Source organism: Toxorhynchites rutilus, chromosome 2 (assembly GCF_029784135.1).
Source record: "Toxorhynchites rutilus septentrionalis strain SRP chromosome 2, ASM2978413v1, whole genome shotgun sequence".
Taxonomy (NCBI): domain Eukaryota; kingdom Metazoa; phylum Arthropoda; class Insecta; order Diptera; family Culicidae; genus Toxorhynchites; species Toxorhynchites rutilus.
The window spans coordinates 89506268-89527490 of record NC_073745.1 but is presented as its reverse complement, the minus strand read 5'-3'; the positions used below and the strand labels follow the sequence as shown (position 1 = coordinate 89527490).

At 37.9% G+C, this 21223-nt stretch overlaps 1 protein-coding gene across 6 annotated transcripts in view; it reads right to left on the bottom strand.

Annotated features, from left to right (window-relative positions):
* Positions 1 to 21223, bottom strand: part of LOC129771653 (insulin-like growth factor-binding protein complex acid labile subunit) — a 671410-nt gene that overhangs the window by 253334 nt on the left and 396853 nt on the right. Inside the window, exon 3 of one of the 6 annotated variants that reach the window (XM_055775522.1) lies at positions 1492 to 1510. The exons of the other annotated variants lie outside the window; for them this stretch is intronic. The gene's annotated coding sequence lies outside the window, so the exon portion shown is untranslated. The remainder of the gene's footprint in view (positions 1 to 1491; positions 1511 to 21223) is intronic. 6 annotated transcript variants of the gene reach the window in all.

Here is a 21223-nt window from a genome sequence, read left to right as displayed (position 1 = left end):
GATCGATATTACGCGAGATATTGATCACTAAATCCAGCCAACGAGAAAATAATGGATAACTTTTTCCCCAACCTAATACTTTCCTGTTAAACAGTCATGAATAATGATAATTTTTGATAACAGTAAAAAACATTTTTGTGCAATTTGTACTTTGTACGTACGATTTACATGAGATTGCTCTTCTTTAAATGTTAGGTTGAGTTCGAAACAAGTGTTTTATTAAACTTCCGAAAAAGTTTTCACTCTGTATGCTTTGGAAAACAAGACACAATGCAAGCATCACATCTTTCATTATAACCGGAATACCATATCGATTATATTGATTCTCACCCAAAACGGCAACCCAACGCAACAAGAAAGAACCAAAAGCAAAACAGAGGTGAAGTAGTCTTTCCGTCGCCCGGAAGAAACCAGCCTCGATGGTTCTACTTTTGGTCGATTTCACCAAAAAAACCGAGAAACAAGAAACAAAACTTAAACAAGTTAAACATCAAATTACACTCCATCGGCTTCGAAAACTCGTCGCTTCGTCGCATGCTTCCATGCTTGCACAAACGGCCCGAGAGGGATGTGTTATTGCCAGCAGAACAATATGTACACCCGTTGTTGTTTAGTCAGTCTCAAAAACCCACCCCACGATTCCCGCTATTATGTCCTCTCTTGTTTTTCCATTCCCTGTGCTTCATTCGCATCTCAAGGACTACACTACAATTTCGAGAATCGAGTAGCTGCGACTGAGATCCCCGTTCTCTAGAACAAACATTGTCGATATCGGTCGGCACCAATAGCAGAAGCTCGGGTCTGAGGGGTTGAGGCGCTGGTTGTTTTTGTTAAATAAGCGGACATTCGATGATGACATATCGAGACGAGATGCCATTTCTCGGGAATTTGATACTTGAGGAAGAAAAATTCGAATTGAATTAGATTCTCGCCGCTCTCACAGAGCTCTTTTTTTTTGTTTCTCTCTGTGTTTGTTTCATTTTTCCCGAGGATGGGGAAAACGTGGGATGTGAAGCTCCCTCTCTTCGGCTGCTGGCGACAGATCGCTAAATTCGCACGAAGAAAAGCGCAACTGGATAGCGGATGCTGTCGCTTGATAAAGTGCTTAAAGGCGTTGGTGGATAAGAGGGAGGAACGTGAGGTGTCGGTAAGGTGTCATCTGAGCGTCGTCGGAGTCATGTCATGTAAAGGCTCGAAGTGGTGTGTGACTTGAATGCAACCAGAAGGGGGTTTGGCGTCGCTCGCAAGGATTGTTGGCTGCTGATATGCTGCAGCGTGTCAACGAAAAAGTATGTGTCGTCTCACGAAGTGATATTTTTCGGAAAAGAACACACTCTGGCAGCATATGATCGGACATTCGATGGAGTGAGGGTAGAATAGAAAGCGCCATGATTAGTCTATGAAGTGGTTGCCTTTAGGGGTTGCATTTTGCCGAGAATATGTCAATCGAAGTGAAATAGGAAGCGAACGTGACTCGTGCAATATACTTACAAATTGACTGGTTACGAACCTGCAAATAGAAATAAAACAAAAATTGAGTTAGTATAAATGAAGACTACAGATCATTCGAACATTGCTCCATGAGATTCTATGATTAGGAAATTGATAACTTCCAAAAGATTGCCACAGATTTTTACACATCGTTACACATAAGTGATTGGATGCTTAATTATACTCTCAGCTATACATCGTCGCAACGCAGTAACAACCGGAAGAATAACGTAACAAAAAATCCACTCACACAAAATAAAGTGGTTTTCGAGCGCAGCTTATATCTTGAAGGGCGAGCCCCTCTCGGGGCGGATCATGATGGTGATGATTATCAGCACAGATGGAACAGCTTCCAACAATTGGACTATCCTTTTGTTCCCCTATGAATCCCCCCCCACGCTCGGGAAGGTGGTGAGAATAAAAACAAACAGCCACGATGACTGTGTTTACAGTAATACATGGTTGCTTGGAGCTGGAAGCTCCTGATTGCGATAAGCCAAGCCATTCCTGCTAATCCTGACCCTTCCCCCCGTTCGAGAATGACACAGGGCGAACGACGAACGGAGGATACGTGAAATGTTCGTCGCTCACGAATGCCGTTGATGGTTTCAAGATTCCTTTTTGCGCTCCGAGCTTAAGGCATTGTTCGTCGCCTAGTTGAGGCATTTCGCCGGGGCTCTGTTCGCTATAAAATATGTAATTTAATTACCGAGAAACGACGACGGTATTCAAGCTGCACGATGGAAAGATGTGTTTTTTTTTCTGGTGTGTTGCGATGGTAGCCGATTAGAGGGAGGGGATTTCGTTTTCGTTAAATTGAGCAGCAAGGCCAATCGAGAGCTAATCATGGGTTCAGATTTCGATCAACAAACAACGCGTACTGGTTTCGATGATATTGATTTTTGTTTTTGCTGTCGGTAAGGAGGTTTAACATAAACAAGTTATTTCAAAGGTCCCAGCTGAAGGCTATTTTTGGACTGGAATGAAGTTTATTGTAAGCGAGAGTCACGTTCGAAACCGAATTCTTATTCCTTATTAACTAATGCCAGGAATCTTTTAAACAATTTATGTTGATTTTATTTATTTTATGTTGATTCTACTGGTTCAAATGCTTTCAAAAAATGTCCTTGAAATTTTGCCTTAATTTTTAGGAAAAGAGAAAAGTCATAGGGTGTCAAATAAAGTGAATACGGCGGATGTTTTAGGACACAGATAGTATCTGTGTATTATATATATATTCGCATAGTTAAAAAAGAAAAGTATTCGAGTCTAAAATTGACGCACGATTAGTAATATGTAACGCGTCGCATTATCGTCTAGCTAAACTGTCCAGATTGTAATATTTAGGTTGAATTCAGTGGATTTTGGCCATCAAATGCTACAACGCACTGAAATAATATTAAATAAATAGACTGTACACTTCGTAGTTCCTCTCCGTGATTGACCTGAACCAACCAAATTGCACAAAGAACACACAGAATGACGCTTGGGAACAGCAAATCATTCTCGTTGTGCAGTTTTCGGTGATTCGAGCTTTAAATGGTCAATAACGACGGCGGCCATGTCCTTACAGTCACCAGGGGAAGGGAAGAAATGTTAGTATGATATTCGCCGCCCGAAGGCCAGAAGGGTCGTTAGTGGGAAGTTAGTGGGAAGGGTTAAGAATCAGGATTCATTGAGGTAAGTGATGTGATTATGTAAACGCTAACTATCGACCATTCGACGAAAATTCGAGAATCTCGTGTGTCACAGCAAGCAACAGAGATTATCTTTAGGTATCCTGAGATCGAAGATCTACAAATCAATTGAGCCGGTTATATATTATATCATTTATCGCACGTACTTTTATCACATTCAATCGCTACGGCGTAGAGTTAACTTCGAGAAACCTGAGAAGGTAACCGAGAAAAACATGTAAAACCAATGAAATCAGATATTTATATCATTATTCATCGCGCGTATTCTTTATTGATCTCCAATTGCGGAAACCTTTTTTATTGATCTAAAATTTTTGGGAAACCTGGAAATGTAACTGAATGAATTCCTCGAACATCCATCGAAGCGGGCATATATTAATCGTTGATAATCGACCATACTCTTCAATCGTGAAGGCGCCAAACGTTATGTGTTTCCTACTACGTTTTTGTACGCATGAGAAAATTTCACTTACGATCCTAGGTGAATAGGCACAGCTCATTTCATACATGTACCTACTACAGGTAATCTTCGATATAATGTGCATTTCACTTTCAAAATTGTACGTTATATCGAAGCATAATAAAGTACTCACAAACGTAGTCTATAATACATTATTGTGTTGCTGTTTTAGTAAAGTTAATGATTAACTTCAATCAGAAGACGAAGCCAGCCTTTCTCATGATATTTTCCTTCGTACTGTTGATTAAAGCTTGATTCATTCAGAATCCGGAATCACAAAACCAGCTGTATTTCGGGATTTATTGAAAGTACAAAACTTGTTTTAGCATCACAATACAGGTAACTCATGGTTCTATCAGAAAAAAAATATTGAAAAAAAAATTTCCTTTACACTTTGGAAATGTGTACGTTATATCGAGGTAAAATGTACGTTATATCGAGTGACGTTATATCGAGGGTACGTTATAACGAGGGTACGTTATATCGAAGTTTCCCTGTATTTCAATAATGATTTAAACAAATTTGGCCAAGAAAACACGCATAAATCTATCTCTTCTAGCGTAATATATGCGAGAGAACACTTTGCCCCCTACAGGTGACCACCTCCTCATGTTCGATTTTTTAACCTTTTTTCTAATAATCAAAAATGTACACCCAGGTTTTTTTTACGCGGGGGATACGTACCTCGTAAAAAAACCGCGATAATTAGAAAATCTGCGTAAAAAAACCGCGTTAATTGGAAAATCCGCGTAAAATAAACACACATTCACAAGGGAAGATATTGTCTAACGACAACTTTTTCAAGTTTTCTTTGACAAAATTACAACTAATTTAGTTTGAAGTTAAAATAGCGAATACACTATGTATACGACAAAGTTTTAGATCTAATTTAAATATGAACTTTTGTCGAACACGTCAAAATACGATATTTTTGTATGGGGACTCCTGAAAAAATAATTTTACTCGTAACGTCATACATATTTCCGAGAAAAAATGAATTTTAATTTTCCAAATAATTTTTCTCAATGAAATTGTTCGATATTTTTCTATGAAAACATACATTGTTTCCTACAATTCATTCTTCAAACTAAATATTGTAGGTCTTACAGTTTATGAGTGAGATTTTTTTAAGTTTAGAGCTTTTTCCCAACTTTGTTTCGAAAAATCTCAATTCAAAAAACTATAAAACATAATAAATTTTGTTCAACTCTCTACCGCCCGAGTTTTTTTATTTATCTAAAAAACCTACTCCACTTTTATCTCGAATTTCCGACTTTCAAAATAAAATACTCAAATAGGAGTTGAAAAATAAGGTGGCTTCCATAGTAAAGCGAGAAACGTTTCTATCTGACGTCATTCGTCGTGAAATACACGTTCTTGTAAATTGTACATCTTGACACTAAAAACCATTCGATCAGACTGAAAGAGTAGCCGAATATTATCGTCCCGAAGTGGGGAATGCAGTGTTACCATCGACGGAACGAAAAAAAAATATGAGCAGCTATTCGATTTTTCAGCGTGAGCGTTTAATCTGAAAGACCCTGTATCATAACACAGCGAGGTTCTAGAGCATTCACGAGAATCAAGTTCATTAGATTTTTTTAAATCTGGATATGAAATTTACCCGAATGGTAAAAAATTCCGTATGAAAAAGGAAGAAATATTTAAAAAAGAATTAAAATTTTGGTAATAAACTTGATAATACATTAAAACCAGTCGAACACCAGCCGACAAAGAAGCTCCTTAATTGTTGCATTGCGATATGAATTATATATTTCAAAGAAAAGATTATCCGGACAAACGTATATCATCCGACGCTCGCTAACGCTAACATATGGAACACAGATTTGCTTGCGAAAGGCCGCCGCTTCCGACGGCGGGTTGGCGGCCGACTCTGATTGCGTTACTTTAGCGGCTAGTGGCCGTCTCGGTTCCTTAACCTCGTTAGATGGGGACTTCGGTCCCATCACATTCACCTCAAAACAAATTTCCTAATAAATTCATAAAAAAAATTGCGCTTGGTGTTTGAGTATCGATGTACCGATGGAAGACTAATTATATATAGAACCGAATCGGTATCACATATACATGCTCACAAATGAATAATGAATAACCAGGGTTACCAATTTGCACTATCATATTTTTCGCAACAAGTTCTTAAACCACAAACGGCCCAAACATATTCTCTTAGGTCACATAAAAAAAACCTCTGGCTTAGGATATACAAATGAACCAAGAGGCAGATTCGATGTTATAGTTTTTGGTCCAATCGACCGATCACGATGTGGCTCGAGGTTGTAGGTTGAAGGGTTTAATACACATTTTTAATAATTGAAATTCTAATTGAATTATATACGGTAGTAATCCAAAAGAAATATGATGTTTCTCTGATTAATGGCTATATACTGATATTCTTTGATTTTTTTTTTCAGTAGAGATATGCAGACTCAGTTGCACCCCTCTCTATTTGCTATCTATATATGGTGTATGCCGAAAGCTGAAGTATTTGTTAATGTCGAGTTATTTCTGCACCCCTAAAATCGTGTAGCCGGGGCGGTCCGCACCCCCCGCACCCACCAGTCGATGCCACTGTGTATACTAGTAACCATATCTACTACTAGTTCTGTAGTAAAATATCTGTGGAGACTTCGAAGATTCAGTTATTAAATAATTAGTACCAGAAAATTGTTTGTGATTTTCTGCTTGAGTTAAATGACGACCGAGAAGTGGAGTGAAAAATAAGAAATATGATTGATGAATATAATTCAAAGTTATCAGCACAGACCAGCACAAAGAAAACCCCAATATAATTCAAAATTTCAAGTTAGTGTGACAAAAATTCTACTTCATGTTTCCAACAAAATAATAACTAAATAAATCCAAACAAATATTTGATAGTAAACGGTCTCCTTTGGTCGTAAATACCATTTGCTGCTTTGGTGCAGAAGTAATAGGTGTAAGCAGGGTTGCCAACCATAATAAAAAATATCAGGAAGAATGAAAATAAAAATCAGGATAAAATTTCACAATCTTTCGCCATCTTTCACACAGCTTAAATATTCTATCCACCCAGAACATGTTTGCTTATTCGTCGAAAACTGCTGCGAGCCATACATGCGAAAAACAGGTTGCTTGGTAGCAACTCATAATACAGGATCCATAATACATAATAGCATAATACAGGCTCTTCGGTCAAAAACCGGATATGTAAAATAATTGATAAGCATGGTTTAAATCCTCGCGGAACTGCTAGTTTTCCGCCTGACATTTTGATCGCTTATATTTTTTCCGAAAAACCTACAGCATCACTACTGTCAATTGTAGAGAAATCAATATTCCACTTTTCACTGAATCCATCGTCCATGCTTTGGAATGAATCTTTACTCAACAAATGAGGAAAGCATATCAGCAGTGGAAGACTTGTTGAATTTTTCCTAATTTTTAAGATATTTAATACGGTTATAAATATATTTACCATAGTCCCACCACAGAAGTTGATTCTATTTTGAATCAAACGAACAAATTATATATAAAACTTTTTATATTGACTGTGGATTCAAAAATGTTCTCTTGAGTAATTTTACACTCTGAGACGTATTCCTACATCGATAAACCTGGGGATACATCTACATACACATTATCCTCGATAAAGCAATGTTGTTCCTCAAACTTAATCTCGTTGTAATTACATAAATTCGTAAGACAATCTGGTTTCATGAAATTTTCTAGCACTGTTTTGAAAAGCCACAAAACAATAGAGGGTAGAGATGAAAAAAGTTAAGTACAGCTTTGCGTCTAGAGAATTTAACTTAATGTAAGATATATACAAGTGAGAACCGGAGAACTTTCATGACAGAAAACTTTGGCATGGAAACCAGTATATTTATTACGAATAATGTAAAGAGTACAAAAATCAGGAAAAATCAGGATCAATTCAGCAAAATCAGGATAAATTGAGTGTTCGTCAGGATATCAGGGAGCATGCTAAAAAGTCTGGGAAATTCTGAAAAATCAGAAAGGATGGCATCTCTGGATGTAAGCATTCCTTTATAAGTCATCTGAATTATAACCTATCATATATAATGCATATTAAGACGTCGTCTCTGTATGAGATTGCTTATATTATGAACAATTAATGGAGTAATGCTATCTGATTATTTATATTCATATTATTTTTATATTCATATTATTTTGACCGTGAACGTAATCTTTCAGTGAACAGTATTTGAGTTGAAAAACGAATAGGTGTTTTACTATACTATACATCGTGACGTAACTTCTAATACAAATTGGTTATTGATTACGGTTTTCTTTCAATAAAAATAGTAAGTCTGTACTGGTAAACATTGCAGTCCCGATGATAGACGGCTGATCAAAAATTGCAATATGAGGGTAAAACTTTTAATGAAATAGCAGAAACCATCGGCTGCTCACAGAGTATGGTTACAGATGCCCTGAAATGCCGGAAGAAATCAGAACACGATGACGGAAAAGGAAAACTAGTTCCAGGGATGACCGCCGAATACTGAAATTGATGAAAAAAGATCCTTTCCAGCCATCAAAAAGGAACTTGGACTGGAAGTGACAATTATAACAATCCGGAAGCGCTTGATTGATTGTAAATAACGTACTCGATCTGCCAGAAAAACTCCTTTCGTATCGGAAAGGAATCGTAAGTAAAGTATTCTCTAAACATCATCTGGAGAATCTCAAACAACAAGGACCCAGATATTTCAGAAATGTGTAATGGAGTAACGAAACAAAAGTAAATTTATTCGGTGCAGATATCCGACATTATGTTATACGTCCCAGAAACATCGAGTCCTCTCCACAATACACGGAGAAGACCATCAATCATGGCGGGGTTTGCATTATGATATGGGGTTGCTATTCATGGCATGGCGTTAGACCTCTTTTTTTGGATAAAGTCTATTATGACACAGAATGAATACTTTGGCATTTTGAATGAACTAATGCTACCTTATGTAGAGGAAGAAATGCCATTAAAATGAGGATTGCAACAGGATGACGATCCTAAACACAGCGCCGTTTCTGGACCTCAACCCAATAGAAAATCTTCGGAACGAGGTCAAGAGAAATATCGCGAATATAGAACACAAAAGCCGGGACGAATGGCGTTAATACGAAAGTACCATTTTTTCTTACCAATACTTTTCAAATTTCTAAAACATTTATGCTTTATATTTTTCATATTTAAATTAACATGTTTGAATGTCGCATTCGGGTTACTGTTCATCACAGTCAAATGATATCCAATTTTAATTAATTCGATTAATGTAAGAATAAAGAAGCTTCGTTACAAATCTATACGCCTAAGAATGGCATTTGGAATATTTTTATAGATATCTGAAAGAATATTAGATATTTAGAAGTGTGTATCCACTGTTCTCATGATTATTCGGGGTAGATCTTGGGGGACCTGTGATGTTTGGGTCGATATTGGGTGATTGATAAGTCCAACGTTCTACAAAACTAAATTTTCATTTTTTTCTCGATTATTCAAGGAATGTGCATCATGTGATTCTTGTCAGTTCCTTATTACGAAACAGACTACGACGGCGTCTAAATATACATTCACACATAATTCATCCTCAGGTTATTCAGCAATTAAAACCGGAGAAGTTTTGGATTGACAAGGGTTTATGATACAAGTGGATTTTTTCATTGCTGGAATTATTTTCCCAGTATGAATTGATAACAAAATGCTTAAAGTTTTCAGATTCTACAACTAATTACGAGTTCAAGCAATTGAATCACACATGAGTATTGAACTCGTACTAACATGGTTCAGTGGATGAACAGTACAAGCTTCTTTTCAGGAAGCATTGATAAATTAGGTTAATTGAAAATACATTCGACAAAAAATTGAAGGAACAGAGTGCGGAGTCCTAATTTTAAGGTGATTTTTGGAATGTAGTGAATTTGTGAAAAATCAACGCATGAAGATGAAGTTTCGGAATATTCTATGGACACATTTTTATCTTGGTGTGTTTCGATGTAGTGGAGAAAAATATTGGGAAGAAATGAAAAACCGATTTCTCTCTGTTCTCACAAAGATTTTGTGAACTAACTAATTTTTTTGTAATCTAAGTCAATACCTAATTCAATTAACCTTATCAACCATATTTCATATGGTCCCTATAACGTTCATGTAGGATCTTTTGAAAATTGAAATTTTTGAACTGTTTGAACGAGCCCTCCGCATTCGATGATGAATAATTCAATAAATAATTATCGCACCGCATCAATTTCAAAATAGTGCCAAAAGCATACACTTTTGCACACTTCAAAAAAAAAAACTGTACCTATACAGCCATTCCATGTCAAACCGATATAGTAGTTCTCAGATTTTCGTAAAAAGTGTTAGTTTCGTTCTTTATAGCAAACTATTAGACCCGTTTTTTTAATTTTTCATTAGGATGTCCATTTCCATTTAAGGGTGGTCCAATTCAGATGTTCGACATATTAAATTAAAGCCAATTAGCTGGTGTTTTTTTTTTTGAAAAATACTACAGTTGCAGAAAATTCGAATTATGTTTTCGTTATTCTTAATTGTATTTGTTTTTTATAGTTTTCATGGTCTCAGGACCAAGGGTGCTATATTTTTTTATATTTTTTATGGAAAGTTGAGGATTTTTCACATAACATATCACGAAACCAGGCAGGCGTTTTCTTTCGTTTTTGAGTTATGATTTTTCAAAATTACCCGATGATCCAAAAAATCATTTTTCCTCTTTTAAACCAAAAATGACTTTTTTCAAAAATGTATTACTTTTGAACTACTGGACCGATTCAGAAGATCGACATATCGAATAAAAGTCTGCTAACTAGCCTTTTTTCAAAAAATAACACATTTGTCAATTTATGGGATTATAGTCACATACATCCAGTCTAGTCGCATAGAAATATTGAACGAAAACTGAAAACATGTTAACTATGAAAAATCATAACTTAAAAACGAAAAATAGCACCTTTCTGGTATTCGGATATATTACGTGAAAAAATCTCAGCTTTTCAGAAAAAATATAAAAAAATATAGTGCATTCGGTCCCGAAACCATGAAAACTATAAAAAAACAAATACAATCAAATTTTTTCACTAAATCCCTGTGAACGTTTTGTATTGATACGTTTAGCCATTTTCTTCAGCCAATCGGGCAAGGTTTGGAGTAAATTAGAATAGTGATTTATCGCATGCGTTGATTTTACACAATTTTACAGCGTTTCAAAAATCACACAAAAATCGCAATCTGTTCCTCTATTTTTTTTTGTCGAGTGAGAATAAATATGACTAATTTGAGTTACACGCGTGACAGCGCTAGCACTGGGTACAAGAGGTATTCGTATAAAAATGAAAAACAAGGTTCGATTTTGACGATATGAAATTCTCAGACTTAATACCGAAATCATCTTTCAGGTCTTTCAGTATCAGTGCTATCTGCGTTCCATACCAAAAATTTATTGAAATTCAGTGGATGCTGTAATTTAAATTTGTGTGTCCTCAGGCTCTTGTGTAGTGTTTGTGTTGTATTTCTACAATCGGTTCATCCAAATAATCTGCTAAGAAAAAAAACTGTTTTCAATTGGACCGAGAAATGCCAGAATTCAAAGAATCCTTCCTCCGCTCGTGGACGCTCGTAGGTTGGGGCGATCGAAATTAATTTGAAAGATTATGCGCGCAAGGAAGGCAACATTCCAGCCTTCCGGAAAGGGTCCATTCTCTGCCCACATCTTATCACATTGTGAGGTTTCCGTCTCGAAGATATCCTCGACCGGAGCACGGAACCCGTTGCTCGCTCATCGGTGTGAGTAGTTTTCCGCAGCCATTTACGTTATTTTGTGAATTTAATTAAATTTCCAGTGCCAATTCGCATGACCACAAACCACTTTCCGGGCTATAATGCTCTTTTTGTTGGCTGTTGAGTGGGCGGGAAAACATGATTTCTGCCACTTGAATTATGAAATGCGGAACATTCCTGTGGGATTCCCGTCCAACTCTTAACGGAAAGAACGTCGTCTTTGTCAGTGCTACTACCCAGAGCTGATGGAAGCTAATTTGAATAAAAATCTCGGGTTCTCGTTTTTTGTGGCCTCTGGGAGACCCAACCCATCGATGCGAGCGATGCATCGACAGTTACCGTAAGCCACTATTCCCCAGATGAATGGCCGTGTTTGTCCAGCGAGAAGAATATGCAAATGTAGAGAAAATATAATTTATTTTAAAATTTTAATTTCAGCGCCACAATGTTGTATTTTTTTGTGCAGGACGTGACTTGCTATGGGGAATTAACATTTGTTTGGAGTGTCTCAGTCAATTTTACGATCTACACATCTTGTATTACTATCCGGAATCATAAATTGACACGGGCCACTGGACCGGATTGGATGGAATAATGAAATTATTCGCTGATTGTAATACAATTGTGGAAAAATCGAGAAGTGAAAAGTGGAACACTGCTGTCAGTTGTAATGATAATGTGATAATCAGTGCCAATCACTACGAAATTGGTGACTCGGGAAATACAGTGGCTAACAAAAGGCAAGGTTTTCTGCCATTTCATTGTACCGACAATCGGATTACTGAAGGACAAACGATGGGAACATCGCATCGCAAACAAGTGCAACTTTTCCAGCTAACAATAATTAGCTTATCCCAAAAAAAAAAAAAAAATAATCGACTAAACCCGGATCGTCCCGGAATTAAGCAGAGCATTCCGCAGACAACCGAGGCTGCATTCTCTCGTGCGCCATAAATTTGCAAGATTGCTTACTTGGTTGCCGTTTGCACCGGCCAAAAACACGTCGTGCTGTCGGCGAGGGCCCAGGGCGAGAAGACCAACGGAGAACGAGCGGTTTGCTCTGGAATAAAAAATACGTATCATGAGCTGCTAGCAATTAAAGCAGCCATTAGCTATATTGCGGCAAGCGATTATCTCCTGTTTCTTATTTCATTTCCCTCGACTGAACCTTTTGTCTTTCGGCTTCTTGGGCACCTTCTTCAACCGCGCGCAACTTGTACCTTATAATGATTCCAGAGCTGCTGCTGCTGCTGCCGCCACCACCATCATTGGCTTAAACCCGGGACAGACACAGGACCGTTTTAAAGTCGAGTGAGGTTCGAACACCATCGTCACCGCCTTCGTTTCCGTCGCATCCCCATCCCCGGAAAGTGTTGTCTCGAGTCACCACCCACTCCTGCTCCTCTCCGGCAAAGTGCACTCAAGCTCCATCATCCGCATCGTGTGATGGCACGAATAAAAGCCAAATGAAGTGGATAACTTTAAGTATACCCTTCGGGAAAGTAGGATCACTGCCGCAGGCGCACAAAAACGATGCCCCCATTTCCTGGCGAAGTTTGTTCGCCTTTCCGGGGGCGCACAAAGTTCAAGTTCGACAGGGGGAAAATAATAATCGACAAGTGATGGCAAATTGCAAAACCGGAAACCCACGCGCTGATGGGTTAGTCGGGTTATGTTTCTTGTGTGATAATGTTGAAGCTCTGAGTGATGGATCGACAGGTCTATCGTTAGAATATTCTCTGCTTTCTGGACAGTTGAGGGTAATTCCGACAAGTATGTTGTAGCCTACTCGGAACATGAACTTGTTGTTCCAATGAAAAAAAATCTAAGGATGAGCTACACTCGGCAAAAAAAAAAAAGGAACAGAGCGTGAAGTGGAAATTTTCAGATGATTTTTGAAATCATGTAATTTCGTGAACCGCATGAAAATAAAAGTTCATTCATTCCGAGGGTTTGCATAGCATTTAGTACTGCTGGTACAAATCGCGATGAAATGCTCCTCTAATTTTCTCAATACTCTGATCGATCGATTGAAAAATGTCTACACGTATAAATATCAAAGTTAGAAAAAAAACTGGTTTTTGCACTTTTAAAAAATCGATGCAAAAAATTTCAATATTTTGTTTGTTTGTTAACAACAAATAATGTAAAACATTCCAAAAGTTGAAACTTAAAACTTTCAAATTATGTATACACTATCTTTAGGCGTCGATTTTTCACAACGTTACAACCAGTGTTGCCACCCGTGCAGATTTATCTGGAATGGTACAGATTTTTTCATTATTTTTGGATTCTGTACGGTACAGAGTACAGATTTTCGTCAAAAAGTACAGATTGGTAAAGATTTTTTCCATTTGTGAAATTTCTAACATTTGAACAAAGCAACATTGAGGTACATGACGACTTTTACGCCGCAGTATCGCTGATCCTAAAAGCATTTACAATGTAATGATTGATCAATTTCATAAGGAGGAAATTCCTCACAAGGATCGACTGAAAGGAATCGCGCCGAACGATGCGACGTATGTTTGGCCCCAGATCAACAGATTGAATTGTTTGTTCCAGGCTGAATATAGGGTGTGTCACATCAAATTGCATCACGGAAAAAACGCTGTAGAAATTTAATTTTTAGGAATTATATCTTCAGCTTTCGCTTATAATCAGATAAGAGTGTATAGATCACGTTGGCCATGCTTCACTGTCAATTTTTCGTAAATTTGGAAAAATGTCGTCGAACGAAAAAGAGCGTCGTGAATTAATCCTGTGCACTCATTTCGAGAATCCGGAGTTGTCACATCGGGACATCGGTAAGATTCTGGGAATCGTCCAATCCACGGTCAGCAGAGTACTAAAACGATACTTCGAGAACCTAACCATCGACCGGAAGGTGAAGAACGGCAAAAATGGATGCTCCGTCAGTGAAAAAGATCACAAGCGCGTAGTTAAGCAGTTTAGACGTGATCCGAGAAGTTCGGTCCGGGATGTCGCCAATAAGCTGAATTTGTCAAGTTAATTCGTCCAGCGGACCAAGCAGCGGAAGGGTCTGCGTACATACAAGGTTCAGAAGGCTCCTAACCGCGACGAAGGCTCCTAACATGGTGGGGAAGACGCGAGCCCGGAAGCTGTACACCGAAATGCTGACGAAGCCGCATTGCCTGGTAATGGACGACGAAACCTACGTCAAAGCGGACTTTCGTCAGCTGCCGGGCCTGTTGTTCTTCTCCGCAGAGGACAAATTCAGCGTTCCGGAGGAGATTCGCAAGCAGAAACTATCCAAGTTTGCCAAAAAGTACATGGTGTGGCAAGCGATCTGCTCTTGCGGAAAGCGGAGCGCCCCCTTCGTAATGACCGGCACGGTAAATGGGCAGGTTTACCTTAAGGAGTGCCTACAGAAGCGCTTACTACCACTATTGAAGCAGCACGAGGGCCCGACCATCTTCTGGCCGGATCTCGCTTCGTGCCACTATTCAAAGGATGTGTTGGAGTGGTACGAAGCCAACGGGGTCACCTTCGTGCCAAAGGAAATGAACCCGCCCAACGCGCCGGAGCTTCGCCCAATAGAGAAATATTGGGCGATTATGAAGCAAGCCCTCCGGAAGAACCCAAAAGTTGTCAAATCGGAGGCGGACTTCAAGAGAAAATGGATTTCTGTTCAAAAAAAACTACAACCTGACGTTGTACAGAACCTTATGAACGGGGTAAAGAGGAAGGTGTGAGCATACGGGCTTGGGCTCGAAGTATGAATAAAAAGAAAATGCCAAAAGTTGTCTAATAGTTTTTATTTTACTGTCTAAAATTTTCAAAAGGATCGGTCTACTGGGCGAATTTCTACAGCGTTTTTTCCGTGATGCAATTTGATGTGACACACCCTTTACCCTGAATTCACGATGTTACACGAAGAGCTAGAAGATTTTCATTCGATCATTCTCACTCATATCTACGAGGAATATTACGTTGTTTCAATAGCCAATGCTATTGAATATGAAGATCATTTGAAAAGCGACAATAATTTTAGGTGGGAATAGCAGCAAAAGAAATTATCAGAACAACGGACAGCGAAAGGCAGATCATTTCAAAGGATATTTGTTGCATATTTGTTTTCGTGGAGCTGACCAAACAAATGAGAAAGAGATTCGATTTGATGATTCGACGCTCAAGTGTACGGCAATGTTAAATCCCAGAAACTTTTCCAATTTGACAAGCATTAACGTTGTGTTAGAAGGAATAGAAGCAATGAGAATGTACAAGATGTGGAGAACTAATTCTGTAACTTAAAACGAGTATGTGACAGGTTGATGCAGGGTTTATGGACAAAAATTGGATGTCTAAAAAGAGAGAGAGAAAAAGTTTGTTCTACAAAGATGTCTCAAATAATTGGAGCTACAACATTGTCGAACTATGTCTACCCCTATCTATGAAGATAAGAAAGTTAGATTTTTGATTTCATCGACAATTTTGATCACCCTATTTTTGACAACATAAAAACGAGCGCTCTATCATGAGTAACAACTTTGTCTAAGACAGTTTTTGTCTAGAGAATAATTGTCGAGCTCTAAATGCTAATTTCCACTTAAATGCATCTCCTGAACCATTGTGCACTGGCTAATATAAAAAAAATATTTTACTATTTTTCAAAAACAGGTATTGACATAAAAAACGAGCAAAAAAAAGCAATTTAGGTTTCCAAACGGCCGCCATTTTGTTAACATAATTTATTTTGGGTTGTCCGAGGTTCATATGATAGCGGCATCTTTACCGATACAGAATCTGTTCGACTTATTTTTGTCTAGAAAAGAGAATCTTGTATGCCATGGTATATTTTTTTTTTGAATCTCCTCACTTCATCAGCATGTAACCATTCTATTTTTTTATATTTTTTGCTTTGTTCATGCTGTTTTGCTAAAAGATAACTAAACAAATAATTAAATAATGGGTGACAAAAATATTCTTTATTTTATTTGTTCAGAGCTCGCAATAACGTCAAAAAATCGTGCCTCTGTCACGTCCGTTCAGCAAAAGCAAAATGTACACTGAGGGTCTTCGGGGCGAGCACAACATTTATAGAGATTCGACTGACAGCGACGACATGCATCGGCTGCTGTTTAACCATGACTGAGATGAATTGCGAATCAGATGAATATAATTGATTCATGAATCATTCTCTCCCTCACTTACATACGAATAGTACCACGAACATGATGATAATGAGTAAGTATCCCAAGCATTATTTTTCTTCTTGGTGTTTAGCTATAACAGTAATCGCGTTGACCTTTTATAGTTAACATGCACACCATCATATACGTATATATATTAATTTCATCACCACCACCATTATTCCACATTTCTAATGATCAAAACTGGAGGCTCTGGTTGTGTAGTGCATTGTTTCACCGAGGGAAACGTGCCTCCGGACGCTAGCATTCGAAATTCTACAGCGGAAACTGGTTTGTAAATTAGTTCTGGAAAGAACTGATCATTAAGTGATTGGGGAAACGGTAGAAAAAAACACGCTGCTACAGGAGCGTAAAACAAACACATGAGATGTTTTCATTTCACCTCGTCACAGGAAATGAAACATTCTTTTGCTGCGACTAAGGGTTACTGATGTCGACATTGTTGTTGATTGTTGCTACTGCTGTGGCTTCTGTTCCTACTAATAGGCTTCACGGTTGTAAAAAGATTCATCCATTTCGCGAAACAAAGTGTTGAACTATGTTGATGCCATAGAAGCTTTAAAACTTGAACCATAGAATCTTTAAAAGTTTGCTGTACGTCAGCTGACCGACTTATAAAATCCAGCCTAAACTCTCAATCTTGAGAAAAGCCATTTTGGACGCACTTGCCGCTGACTGTCGAATCATAATTGTGATCCACTTCACTGCGGGGCAGCTATTCTTATGTATTTCTGGCAGGTGAGTGTTCGCTGAAAGGAGTAAGACTGTGTAATTGAATGTTAAAATATCTCTGCTCTGGTGGCTATCAGGCGGGGCCTCAACTGAAATATTTTCTCTCTCCACAGTGCCTGTTTATATGCAGCGTTTCCAGATTGTACATATTTATCTGGAAAGGTACAGATTTTGAGGTTTTTTTTCTTCGATATAGATTCTGTACAGTACTGATTATAGATTGTTGCCATAAAATACAGATAGATACATATTTTTTGACATAGGACTTCTTCTTTTAGAAGGGGCGCCAAATCAGAATACAGGCCACGATTTTTATTAATTAAAGATTACGTTAATAACTTATTTCACTACGAACGAATTCTGATGATTTTCTTACCAATCGAATGATATTTGTTTGATATGCTATACATTACGATTCCCTAAACGATTTAAATAAATGAAAATCGGAAGCATTCCCATTTTCCATACATTTTTTGCCCATTCGTGTACTTACCTATCCCTATCTTCAATAACAGGTAACTAATACATTCGTTTCTGCTGTTTTCCCCTTTTTTTTTGAATACCACTAATTTTACCACAGGAGTTTTTACCGTCTCCACGTAGGTATTGAATGAAAATTTATGTTATGATTGGTCGAATGGCATAAACAATTTGTGCTCTCTCAGTTGTGCTGTAAAAAGAGCGAGTGATGTAGCGATAATAATGCAACGAACGGAAACAAAAATTACGTGACTCCAACACACCAGATAGCGATCAGGCAACTACATATGTTAAGACTGAGAGTTAATTCGTGAATAATCCTGCTTTGCCGATCGTTCGCGTAGCTCAGTCAAATGAATTATGCGGTTTGGTTGGTTAACCAATTTGGAAAACTAATTCTTTATCGGCCTTGAGAGAAGGCATTTTCGAGTATCGCTGCTGCTACCGTCTGATCACTAACAGGGAATATCTTGAGGGTCTTCTTTTCTCCCCCATCCAAGTGGCTTGTCGGTGGCTGCGTTTTAGATAATTCATGAAGAATCTTGAACTCAACAACGATTTTTTTCATTAATCGTATTCGTTTGTTGCTTGGTTCAGCTCATATGGGGTCAGTTACGCGCATGTTACGTTGCAATTTTTAGGTTTTGAGCATGTAACATTGCATAAGACGAGAGGTATATCACTCAATATTTTTGATCGATTCTTTGCACGACTCTCAGGAATAATAATGTTTATGTTACAGAGATTTCGCAATAAAAAAATTAGAATTTTTTTAGAATCCTAAAAGAAGAATTCTGCTAAAAACAAATATTTTTTCGATTATTCGAATACTGAAAGAGAATCATTTGAAGGAATCCAGTATTATAAAGTTCCACAAAAATCAATCAATTAAAAGATTAAACGATTAAATGAAAAGATAGACATCTCTACATGCGGCAACACTGTTTCAAGCAACCGATTTATGTGCGACTAATTCGCAGTGGTATTCGCCGTTTCTTCATATTGCTTATTGCTAGAATGCTTCTAATTTTCATCAATTGAAACCATTTATAGAACAGGGGATTTTTTGTGCCCATTGGCGTCCACGGGATGATCGGAGACCGCCCGAAGCCGAGCAGTGACTGCCTGCTGATAAGATTGCGGAAAATGTGCTGAGTACTCAACCCACTTAATCGCTAAACTGACGATGCCCGTCTTGCCAGAGCTGGGCATGCCACAAATCTTCTCTCTTCTCCGGAAAAAAATAATTGAATGAAAAACAGAGGAAAGGAACGAATGCTTATTTATGACATTCGACTAACAAAATATTGAGTCAAGTCCTGTACTCCATACAGTCGTCCTGAGTCGTACTTGTTCTGCGCTTTCTTCCCGATCCGCAAAAAAAATCACTTCCATTTTTACACGGCACAGTCGTTCCGATCCGCATTCGTATCATTATTATTTTTTCATACGGTCGTCCCGAGCTGTACTTATTCTGCGCGATCTTCCCAATCTGCATTTAATTTTACTTCCATTTTTACACAGCTCGGTCGTCCCGATCCGCGCTCTTATCATTATCATTTTTTTAATACGATCGTCCCGAGACGTACTTGTTCTGCGCGGTCATCCCGATACGCATTTTGTTTTCATGTTCTCTTGTTCTCAGACGGTCGGTACGAGCAGTGTTGCCACACGTACAGATTTATATGGAAAGGTACAGATTAATATGGAAAGGTACAGATTTTTTCGTTATTTTTGGTACACATTCTGTACGGTACAGAGTTCTGTACTTTTCGTCAAAAAGTACAGATTGGTACAGATTATTTTCCGCGGGTGAAATTTCTTTAATTTGAACAAAGCAACATTAAGGTACATGATTACTTTTACGCCACAGTATCGTTTGGTGCGGCAGCTCGAAATTTTTAATAAATTATAGTAATCATTCTAGATTCAGAATAACTATGTATAAGCATCATCAAACACACGAATGACGAATAAAATGTAAATATGATATTTGTAGTAAATAAATGAGTACTTTTTATGCTAATAAAAAGGATTTTTCTCTACAAAGAATAGTTTCGATAGTACATATTTTTGGTACAGATTTTTGAAAGAAAAAGTATTTATTCTACCGTTTGATCTTACGGTCGCCCCAATCCGTACTTGTTATGAAAGATTAATCTATTTTTACCTTGCTATCTATATATATGTGTATATATATATATATATATATATATATATATATATATAAATGGATTTCTGTCTGTCTGTCTGTCTGTCTAATTCTTATGGACTCGGAAACTACTGAACCGATCAACATGAAAAATGATATGTAGGGGTTTTTGGGCCCGGGGAAGGTTTTCGTGGTAGTTTGAGACCCCTCCTTCCTCTCTAAGGGGGAGCTGCCATATAAATGAAACACAAATTTCTGCATTACACGAGAAATGATCAAGCAAATGAAACCGAATTAGGCATATTGAAGTTTTAGGGGGCAATAAATGTTTCTATGGTAGTTAGACTCTCCACCCTTCTCTCTAAGGGATGGCTGCCATACAAATGAAACACAAATTTCTGCATTACTCGGGAATTAATCAAGCAAATGAAACCAAATTTGGCATGTGGAAGTTTTAGGGCGCAATTAATGTTTTTTACGGTGGTCCTCCCCCCTCTCTTAAGGGGGACTGCCATACAAATGAACCAAAAATTTCTGCATTACTCGAGAGTTTATAAAGCAAATAAAACCAAATTGAGCATATTGAGGTTTTAGGGTGCAATAAATGTTTCTATGGTGGTTAGACTCTCCAACCCCCTCTCTAAGGGGGTGCTGCCATACAAATGAACGAGAAATTTCTACATAACCCGAAATCTGATCAAGCAAATGGAGCCAAATTTGTCATGCGAATGTTTCAGGGGACGCGAAACGTTTCCAAGATGAATTTACACTCCTCACCTCTCTCTGAGGGGTGGGGAGGAATGCCATACAAATGAAACATACATTTATGCATACTTCAAGAACTAGTCAAGCAAACTGAACCAAATTGTGGAGGTTTTAGGGGGCAAGAAACATTTCTAAAGTGTTTCAACACTCCTCCCACCTTCCTGAAGGGGGGATGTTTCTATGATGGTATGACACCTCTCCCTCCTCTGGAATGGAGAGGGGGTCCCATAAAAAATTACACATATTTCAACCAAAAATATTCCAACCAAACATGACAATTGAAAGTTTTCGAAAAATTCTGAAGAAAAATGGGATAATTCAGAAAATTAAATTTTTATATGTTCTACAATTGCATAGTGACAAGTGCTGTTAGTCCATTTGATGTTTGCGCAAGCGAAATTGATCTTTGTTCGAAACTGGAAATGGATTTTGATGTGATGAAACGCACTCCTA